The 9,066-nt window shown below is 46.8% G+C and overlaps 1 long non-coding RNA gene across 1 annotated transcript; it reads left to right on the forward strand.

The window, feature by feature from the left end:
* Positions 1-291: 291 nt before the first annotated feature.
* On the forward strand, positions 292-8,262 carry LOC143273157 (uncharacterized). The gene is made up of 4 exons (XR_013051064.1): positions 292-623; positions 5,166-5,323; positions 5,851-6,028; positions 7,215-8,262. It is a non-coding gene; the product is annotated as an uncharacterized LOC143273157 (long non-coding RNA).
* Positions 8,263-9,066: the final 804 nt, after the last annotated feature.

Below are 9,066 nucleotides of genomic sequence, written 5' to 3' on the forward strand. Positions count from 1 at the left end.
CAGGCCACCACCCTGACCATCCAGGCATGCCAGGAGGGTGTCTGGAACTGCCAGGCTGTTACTGCACATGCTGAGTGAATTAATAAGGGTCGCTGATGGCATCCTCTGCACACAGCTGGCCAGGTGTCAGTGGCTCTGTGGGTGGCTTGCAGGGAGACAGGCCCACCCTGAGTCAAGAAATCTTCTGATGAGATGACGCATGTTAAGTAGTTGTAAAGTTTTAAGAGCTCATGTCGCACCGGCTGTAAACATGAGGAATCATTCCCCTTGGGGAAGCTGGTAGGAGGGCACAGAAGGGGCCACCCCAAAGGGGCCCCCTCTAGACTTTCCTCCCAGCACAAGTCAGAATTCTTGGAAGGGAGCCAAAATCAGAAAGGAAAGTTTTTATTTCATGAATTCCTTTAGCTCTGACTTTATAGGCCTCCTTGAACTTGAACATCCTGGCAAGAAGTCAGCATCATGTTGCCGTTCCCAGGGGGATCTGAGTTTGAGTCCCATGTCTGCCACTCATCTACCCAGTGAGGTAGAAAAGACAGCCACTGAAGCTCTCCCTTCAAATTCTTTCCTTTCCAGGAAGGAGGCTAACAAGCAGGTCCCGGGACCATTGTCAAGACAGAAAATGGGTAAGTAAAATGAAGGTGGCCCTCTGTCTGGTGCTCCAGCAATTCCACGTTCGTGTGTTCAAACAAACCAGATGTGACTCTATTTCGAAGAAGGTCCTTCTTGGCTGCATAAAACACAAACATCGGAAGTGTCCTTTCTCAGAGCCCGTGTATGCCCTGAGTGTGTGGTCTTCCTTCCTCAGGCTCCCAAGGACCTGGGGTTTTGCGGAGCTGTATTGCAGTAAGTGAATATGTCACAGTTTGTCCACTATCAATTTAAAGAACATCATCCGCCTGGTTTGGTAGCTCATGTCTAGACTCCCATCACTTGGGAGGCTGAAGGAGAAGGATTGCAATGAATTTGAGGCCAGCCTGGGCTACAGAGTGAGATTCTATTATCTCAAAACAAAAGCCAAATTTGGGCTGGGGATGTAGCTCTGTAGGCAGAGTGCTCTCCTAGCCTGTCTGAAGGCCTGAGTCCCATCCCCAGCCCAACACAAAGCCAGGTGTGGTGTACACCTGGATCCTAGCACTTGAAAAGAAAAGGCAGACAGTCATCCTTGGCTATAGGTTAAGGGTGAGGTTAGCCTGGGATACACAAAACCCTCTAAAAAGAAAGAGAGAGGGGCTGGAGAGGTGGCTCAGCAGTTCAGAGCACTTGATCTTTCAGAGAGGACCTGGGTGTGGTTTCCAGTGTTCACTGTGGTGGCTAAGACCACCCTTAACTCCAGTTCCAGGGGGTTTGACACTTTCTTCTGAGCTCCATGGGCACCAAGCACATGAGTAATGTGGTGTGTGTGCGTGTGCGTGTGCGTGCGTGCGTGCGTGCGTGCGTGCGTCTGTGCGCGCACATGCGCGTGTGTGTTTTATTGTTTTGTTGAGACCAGGCCAGCCTTTCAAGTGCTGGGATTACAGATACGCGTAACCCTCTCCTTTGCTTTTCTATTACTGCGATAAAGCACCGACCCGAAGCAGCTTGGGTGGGAAGGGCTTGTTTCCCTTCCTGTTCACAGCCCGCCGGTCAGGGCGGGAAGTCAGGCAGGACTCGCGACTGCAGGCGGGAACTGATGCGGAGGCCATGGAGGACACTGCTTCCTAGCTTGTCCCCATGGCTGGCTTTCGTTTTGGTTTTTAGACAGGGTTTCACTGTGCAGCCCTGACTGGCCTGGAAATCACTACAGAGACCAGGCTGACCTCAAACTCACAGAGACCCACCCGCCTCTGCCTCCCTAAGTACTGAATTAAAGGTTTGCCTAGTGAGTTCCAGGCTAGTCAAGGCTACAAAGTGAGACCCTATCTCAAACAAACACAAAGACAAAGAAAAAGGGGGAAAATATTTGTATAACGGAAATCTTTATAGATTCCTTTTCACTGGGGTGTTAGTAATATTGTGCTCTTACACCAGCATTTTAATCTTTACAAAACAGTCCAAAGCTTTGATTTTAAAAGAAATGTGGTGGGGGCTGGGGTGTGGCTTAGTGGTTAAGAGAGCTTGCTCCTCTTGTAGACTGGAGCCTGCTTCTCAGCATCTACACTGGGCAGCTCACAACCACCTGTGCCTCCAGGTTCATGGGCTCTGCCAGGCTCCACAGGTACCCATGCATACGGTCCTGTACAGGACAGGCATAAGACATAATGTAAAATAAAAAGTAAGTTCAAAAGAAAATAATTTCAGTAGGTACACATGTGTGTGTTTATTTACACACACACATACACACCACACACACACACATACACACACACACACACACACACACACGCACACGAACACACACACACAGAAACTGGAAATATACATAAGAGTGGAAACTGGCCCGGCGGTGACACACCTTTAATCCCAGCACTCAGGAGACAGAGGCAGGCGGATCTCTGTGAGTTCCAGGCCAACCTGGTCTACAGAGAAAGACTGGAGTTGGAGTAGGAATTGGGTAGAGAAAAACTTGGTAGGAACTATTTTCCAGTTAGTGTATGTGTATATTGTATGTCACTTTTGACTCATGTGACTGTATTATGTAAAGAACATTGTATTATCAAAAAACCAGCTTTAAAATGAGGGGGGATGTTTCATCCCCAGGTGTGACTCCGGGCTGGTGGCATCTGTGAGGGGGTGGCACTCTCAGGCAGCCACATCACATGAGCATCTGCTGACTCGCTCCTGGCTCCACCCACTTTAGCTAATAAACGGAAAGCAAGTCTGGGCTGGGGGAGAAGGCCAAGAGTAGCTGGTGGCCTGGTTCTGGAGGGAGCAGGAGCGAGGATGCGCTTTTCCCCCTAAGTGTTTCTCAGTGGTGGAAATTCCTTTTAGCCTGTCACCGTACCGTTGGAAAGACCTCACCTGCAGGCCTTCTCCAAGGAGTTAAGATGGACCTCAATTACACTTTAGGGCAAGTGTCTGGTAGTCTTCCACATGCCAGGCAAATGTCCTGCTGATGAACTACACTCCTAGCCCCAGACGAAGACTCAGAGACTGTCTCAGAAACATAATTTGAGAGAGATCAAGAAGACCAGATAAGGACCCTGGCCAGATGAATAGAAGGTGGCGGGCACATGGAAGACAGAGTTCATTTCTTCGAATTTGTTCTGGGGCAGACCTGGATGAGAGCTCCACGAAACCCAAAGCAGGCGATAGATACAGTGGTGTCTGAGGCTCAGGCTTTGGAGACAGGCCTGAATTTACGTCTCAGCTTCTCCTCCACTGTGAGTTCTGGGCCGAGTGTGTAGCCTCTGGGAGTGTGTTTTCCCCTTTGTAAAAAAGGTTGGCTGGTGAACCTCGTGTGGAATGACTAATGGGAGTCTGAAAGCAGACATATGAATAATCTGAGGTGACACCGTGAATGATGGACTTTACATGATCAACCCGAGGAGCCTTTCTCTGTAAAGTGTTCAGGGGCCACCTCAAGGCCACACATGTGGTTCAGGGGAGAAAGGTGACAGAGAGGAGCAGCCACATGGAACAATACCAAGAATGAGAGAGCGCAGGGCGGTGGGGCTGACTCATTAGTGACTCATTTCCTTGCCCAGGGAAGCTCGGAGCCAGAGCTCCTTCTCACATGCCTCACACACACCTTAGGTTCCCTTTCTGCGGAGAACATACCCGTGCTACTCAAGGGGAGGGTGGGGCGTCACCCGGTGCCCTCCATACCCAGCTTCAAAGGAGAGCTCAGTTAGGTGGAACCGCAAATTTGAATTCAGAAGAGAACAGTCGCCTAAGATCCAATTGTTAGAAGGACAGCTTTTAACTGGGGTACGGAAGAGATCCTGGAATCCTTTTGCTCTTTTCTAGATTATCTCGTGGCTATCTGTACCTCACAGGACCTTAGGAAGGCACAGAAGAGTGTCAAGAACTGAAAAACCCACCCATAACTCTCCTATCTAGACTCAATCATCCAGCTCGCCTTGGTATTTTTCCACTCAATTTTTTTTCTCACTTGCTTTTCATCTCAGCCAAGTTTATATTATCTGTATAAATACTATTCAAAAGACATAAACTTGAGAAGTAGAGATCGGATGGGAGGGGAATTGGGAGTTCAAGGTCATTTTTGGATATATAGTGAGTTCAAGGCTAGCCTGGGCTATATGACACACTATGTGTGTGTGTGTGTGTGTGTGTGTGTGTGTGTGTGTGTGTGTGTAATTTTTTTAAGGTGAACAAAATAACAGATGTGAGCCACACATGTAATTGAAGGTGTTTCACAGCAGCCTCGTTATTAAAGAAAATGAAAACTAGCCAGTCACGGTGGCACACAAGCCAGCCCCAATGTTTGAGAGGCAGAGGCAGGCAGATCTGTGAGTTCAAGGTCAGCCTTGAGTTCCAGGCTAGCCCAAGTTACATAATGAGGCCTCGTCTCAAAACAAAACAAAACAAAACAAAACAAAACAACAGAGAGGAGAAAAGCAAAGGCAGCCCATGAAATGCACTTAGTATATCTTCTTTAGGTCAACATATCCCAGAGATTTTCACCTTATCACAGCCAATCAGTAAAAAATATCCCTATTCGTATATCTCAGGCATAAGACTAGGCACATGTCAAGTGCTCGGTGGCAACATGGGCTGGTGGTAGGCCAGCAGACGGTGCAAGTCATTTCATTTCCTATCTTCCTTTAGCTTTTGCTTGAGTTACACCCTAGGGATGTGTCATAGCGTTCCCTTTGGGGTTGACAGCTTCCAAGAGCAACAGTGGTATCAGATGTGATTGTGTACGCCACTGACTCCAGCCCTGGGGAAGTGGAGGCAGGAGGGACAGGAGGCAGGAGACAAAGGTCATCCTTAGCTCCAGAGTCAGTTCTAGGCCAACCTGGACTACATGGGACGTTGTTATCCCTGCTGCCCCCACCCCCACCCCGAAGAAAAAAGCTCTACAGTAACGTGCATATACTCTCTGATTTCAAAAGCAATATATTTGGTTTCTGATGGGTTATATTTGGGGTATTTCCCTTCTCAAGGACAAGGTATGCTAACCATTTCATGTAATTAGTTTGGACTACTTTCCCAGCAGATACTCTTATTGAACAAGAATTGGCCATGCATAATACATACTTATAACTATTCTTTTCCTTTCACAGTACATTGTGAACGTACAAACATCAGTGATGACGTCAGAGTCAAACTTGAGCGTCTACAGAGAGCTGAGTGTATTTCAAATGCCTATTCCCCTCTCTGGGACAGAGCAGAGCATTTCCCTCCATTCCCTGCTCTTCAGATGTGGAAACGGAAGCTCTAGGTAAGGAGAAAGACTTTGGATTCTTGGTCTAAGGAGGTAGTTCACTTGGTAGCCTAGCATGCACAAAGCCCTGGGTTCGATTGCCAGCACTTCATAAAACCAGGTGTGGCCATGCATGCCAGTAATCTCAGCACTGGGAGGTAGAAGCAGGAGAATCAGAAAATCAAGGTCATCCTGGCTACACAGTGAGTTCAAGGCCAGCCTGGGATACATGAGACCCTGTCTCAAAGGAAAAAAAAATTAATTCCTGCAAAGTTGGGACTCGGCCCAGATCTGATTTTAGCCCCAGAGTCTTTCATTTTTACCATATGGTCTCCTTCTGTAGGGAGGCAGGGAGAGGAGCCAAGATATGCCAAGGAAACAATTTACAAATTAACTTTTGCAGTAGGAGCCTCAGGAAATTGGGACTTTTCGCTCTCCATAATTTTGCCTAACAACATCCGTAATCCTGCAGGCAAGCCCTCCGCTCTCTGCAGCATGCTACCTCCGGGCTGCAGCCCCCTCCTTAGACATGGTTTCCTTTCCAGGTTGCTTCTTTCAGACTTCCAAGAAAGAGTCCCACGCGTCTAATGTCAAGATTGCTCAGGACCAGAACTCTTGGTATGAGGCGGATAATTTCTCATTTTTCTATGCTTTGGAGGATGTTTGTCAGCATGCTTGACCTCTGTCTACCAGATGCCAATAGCATCTTTGGCATTCAAAATTGTAGGTATTGCCAAATGTTATGCATGGGGAGCACCCCCTCCAGCTGGGAACCACTGCTTTAAGTAGAAGATACAGGGGGTGTTTTCTTCCTTTCTTTCTTTCTTTCTTTCTTTCTTTCTCTCTTTCTTTCTTTCTTTCTTTCTTTCTTTTCTTTCTTTCTTTTTTTTTTTTTTTTTTTTTTTTGACTCTCAAAACAGGGTCTCTCTGTGTAATAGCCCTGGCTGTCTTGGAACTACAGAGTGATCTGTAGACCAGGCTAACCTCAAACTCACAGAGATTTGTCTGCCTCTGCCTCCTGAGTGCTGGGATTAAAGGAGTGCACCACCACCGTCCAGCTATGGGATACTTTCTTGTATGTTTCTTGAGATGGATTTTGCTGTATACCCCTGACTGGCCAAGTTCTTGATAAGTGTGTAGCTCAGGTTGGCCCTGTATTTATAGTAATCTCCTACCTTGACTTGCTAAATGCTGGGACCCGGTCTTTTCTAAACTAGTTATTTGATGCTATCCAGGGAAGAGACCAGGCAATCCCTTCCCATACGGAATGCACTGCCCACAGTTAGGAATCCATTTCCTCCACCATTGAGTCTCCAGTGTCTGTATACAGTAGGCACTCAATAAGTGTGGGCACTGATGATTTTTGTTGTTTAGTTTGTTTCTTTTTTGAGGCAAGATGTCATACAGCCCAGGCTAGCTTTAAACTTGTTCCATAGCTGGGGCTGGCCTTGAACTCCTGACCCCCTTGTGTCAACCTCTCAAGTGATAGGATTATAGGCATGTGCTATCACAACTGGTGATTTGGGGTGGGGGTTTTATATTAGACTTTTCAAGAATACACCAAATGTTCAGAGCACATGTCTCAAGCAGTAATACTCTCAAAGATCATTTTCTTGGGCCAACAAGATGCTCACCGAGTGAAAACATCTGCCACGAAGGCTGACACCCTGAATTCCACCTGAACCCACATAGTGAAAGGAGGGAACAGACTCCCAAAAGTTGTTCTCTGATCTCCATACTCTCACTGTGACATGTGTGTACCCACGCACATACACACACACGATAAATAAAATGTCGTGAGGTCACCTGCTTCTCTCTCTCTCTCTCTCTCTCTCTCTCTCTCTCTCTCTCTCTCTCCCTCTCCCTCTCCCTCTCTCTCTGATATGTATGGGCTTTTTCTTTCTCCCAGATGAAGATCTATCTTTGGAATCAGAAAGAACAAATTCTTTCTTGCTCAACCCGAAGCCTTTTTAAACGGAATTTTACACCTGGAAACTCCTCGGATTCAGAAAAGAAACCACCAACATAAACAGAACTGGTCAGATTCCACTGAATTTGGCTTAGGGTGACCTTCTGGAGCGGTGGCTTTGCAGACACTTGTCTCTCATCCCAGTCTTTTCATCTTCAGTTTCGTCCCCTTTAAATGGGGTGACGACGCTACCAACTTCAAAGAGGAGTTTTGAAGGATTAAGTGAGATTAACTGAGAAGAATCCTGGCACACATTAGAAAACAATAAAAAGATTTAAGCCGGCCTGGAGAGATGGCTCAGTGTATGAAGGTGTGCAGTCCAGAACCCACATAAAGGTGGAAGAGAACTGGCTCTATGAAGTTGTCTTCTGACCTTCAAACACACGCTGTGGTACAAGCCCACCTCCACCACATCCACATAAACAATCATAGTAATAAACAAATAATTAAAAAAATATTTAAGCAATGCAATAAAGTGTGTGTGTGTGTGTGTGTGTGTGTGTGTGTTGGAGGACAATGTTTTGGAGTGTGCTCCTCATCTGGTTTTGAGGCGCTAGGGAACTCAGGTTGTCAGGCTTATGCCACAAGGGATTTTACCCACTGGGCCACCTCCTCGGCCCCAGTGTGGTGAAACAGCTATAGGGAACTTAGAGGGTGGCCGTATGAGAATTTACCCCACAGAGTTCCTTCATCTTGACTGTGTATGAAATTCTTCATAATCAAACTCTGAAAACAGAAACCTAAAATTTCACTTTAGTTGACATTACAATTTTTACAAAAGAATGAATGGGGCAAAGACCTGAGAAACTTAGTTGTGAGTGAAACACATGTTATCAAGCTTAAAATGTGGGCTCTGAGCCAGGTCTGGCCTCTCATAATTGTGATCCCATCTTAGTAGAGGTGGAGGCCAGATTCGGAGTTCAAGGACATCCTTGGCTACATAGGCAGTTTGAGGCCAGCCTGGACTACTTGAGACCCTGTCTCAACAAGCAAGCACAAAACCAAAACACAACCAGAAACTAACACGCAAAAAATGGAAGCTGTACTTGGACATGTCATTTTAGTTCATCCTCTTTAAGCATAGAAACCTGTGTCCAGAACTAACATGTGTCCTGGGAACGACCCTGAGCTGCTTTACCAGCTGGTCTCAGACTATGAACCACTATGTGCAAGGATGGCACATGCTATGGAACGGCTTGGTGGAGGTTGGGGGTTTTTGTTTTGTTTTGTGACATTAAAATAAATGATTTGTTTGCAAAGCTTCTTTAAAGCCGCTGTCAAGTCAAATGCAGAGGGTCCGACTTGATCATCATTTTCTCAACCGGTTTGTGGCATTTGGGTGCAGCAGCCCCCTTCTGGGGGCTCAGTTTCCTGGACTGGAAGGTGGGGATGAGCGCATCCCCCAGCAATGTGAAGGTCAAAGAAGAGCACATAGAAGTCGGTGATGTAGAGCGCGGCCCCCGCATAGGTTAATAGTGTGGGTTTCCTCTCCTCCAAGGGAAAGCATAGTATCCAGGGCACTACTCTAGCGGTGGAACTGGAGGTGGAGGTGGGGGTTTTGTTGAGTTTTTTTTTGTCTGTTTGTTTTTGTCTGGGGCGGGGGAGGGGGGCGTAGTTCAGTTGAGAAGGTCACAACAGGGCCCAATATTCTGAACTGCCAACCCGCCCGAGGTGAAAATATTGTTCTCATTTCCTCCTATTCAAAGTTCTGTGAGTAGTAACTAGCTTCATGATTCACGTAGCACCCTTCCCCAAAAATTCACTTCCACCATTTAAGGTGTGAAAATTCCAT

This window comes from Peromyscus maniculatus, chromosome 5 (genome assembly GCF_049852395.1).
Source record: "Peromyscus maniculatus bairdii isolate BWxNUB_F1_BW_parent chromosome 5, HU_Pman_BW_mat_3.1, whole genome shotgun sequence".
Taxonomy (NCBI): Eukaryota; Metazoa; Chordata; class Mammalia; order Rodentia; family Cricetidae; genus Peromyscus; species Peromyscus maniculatus.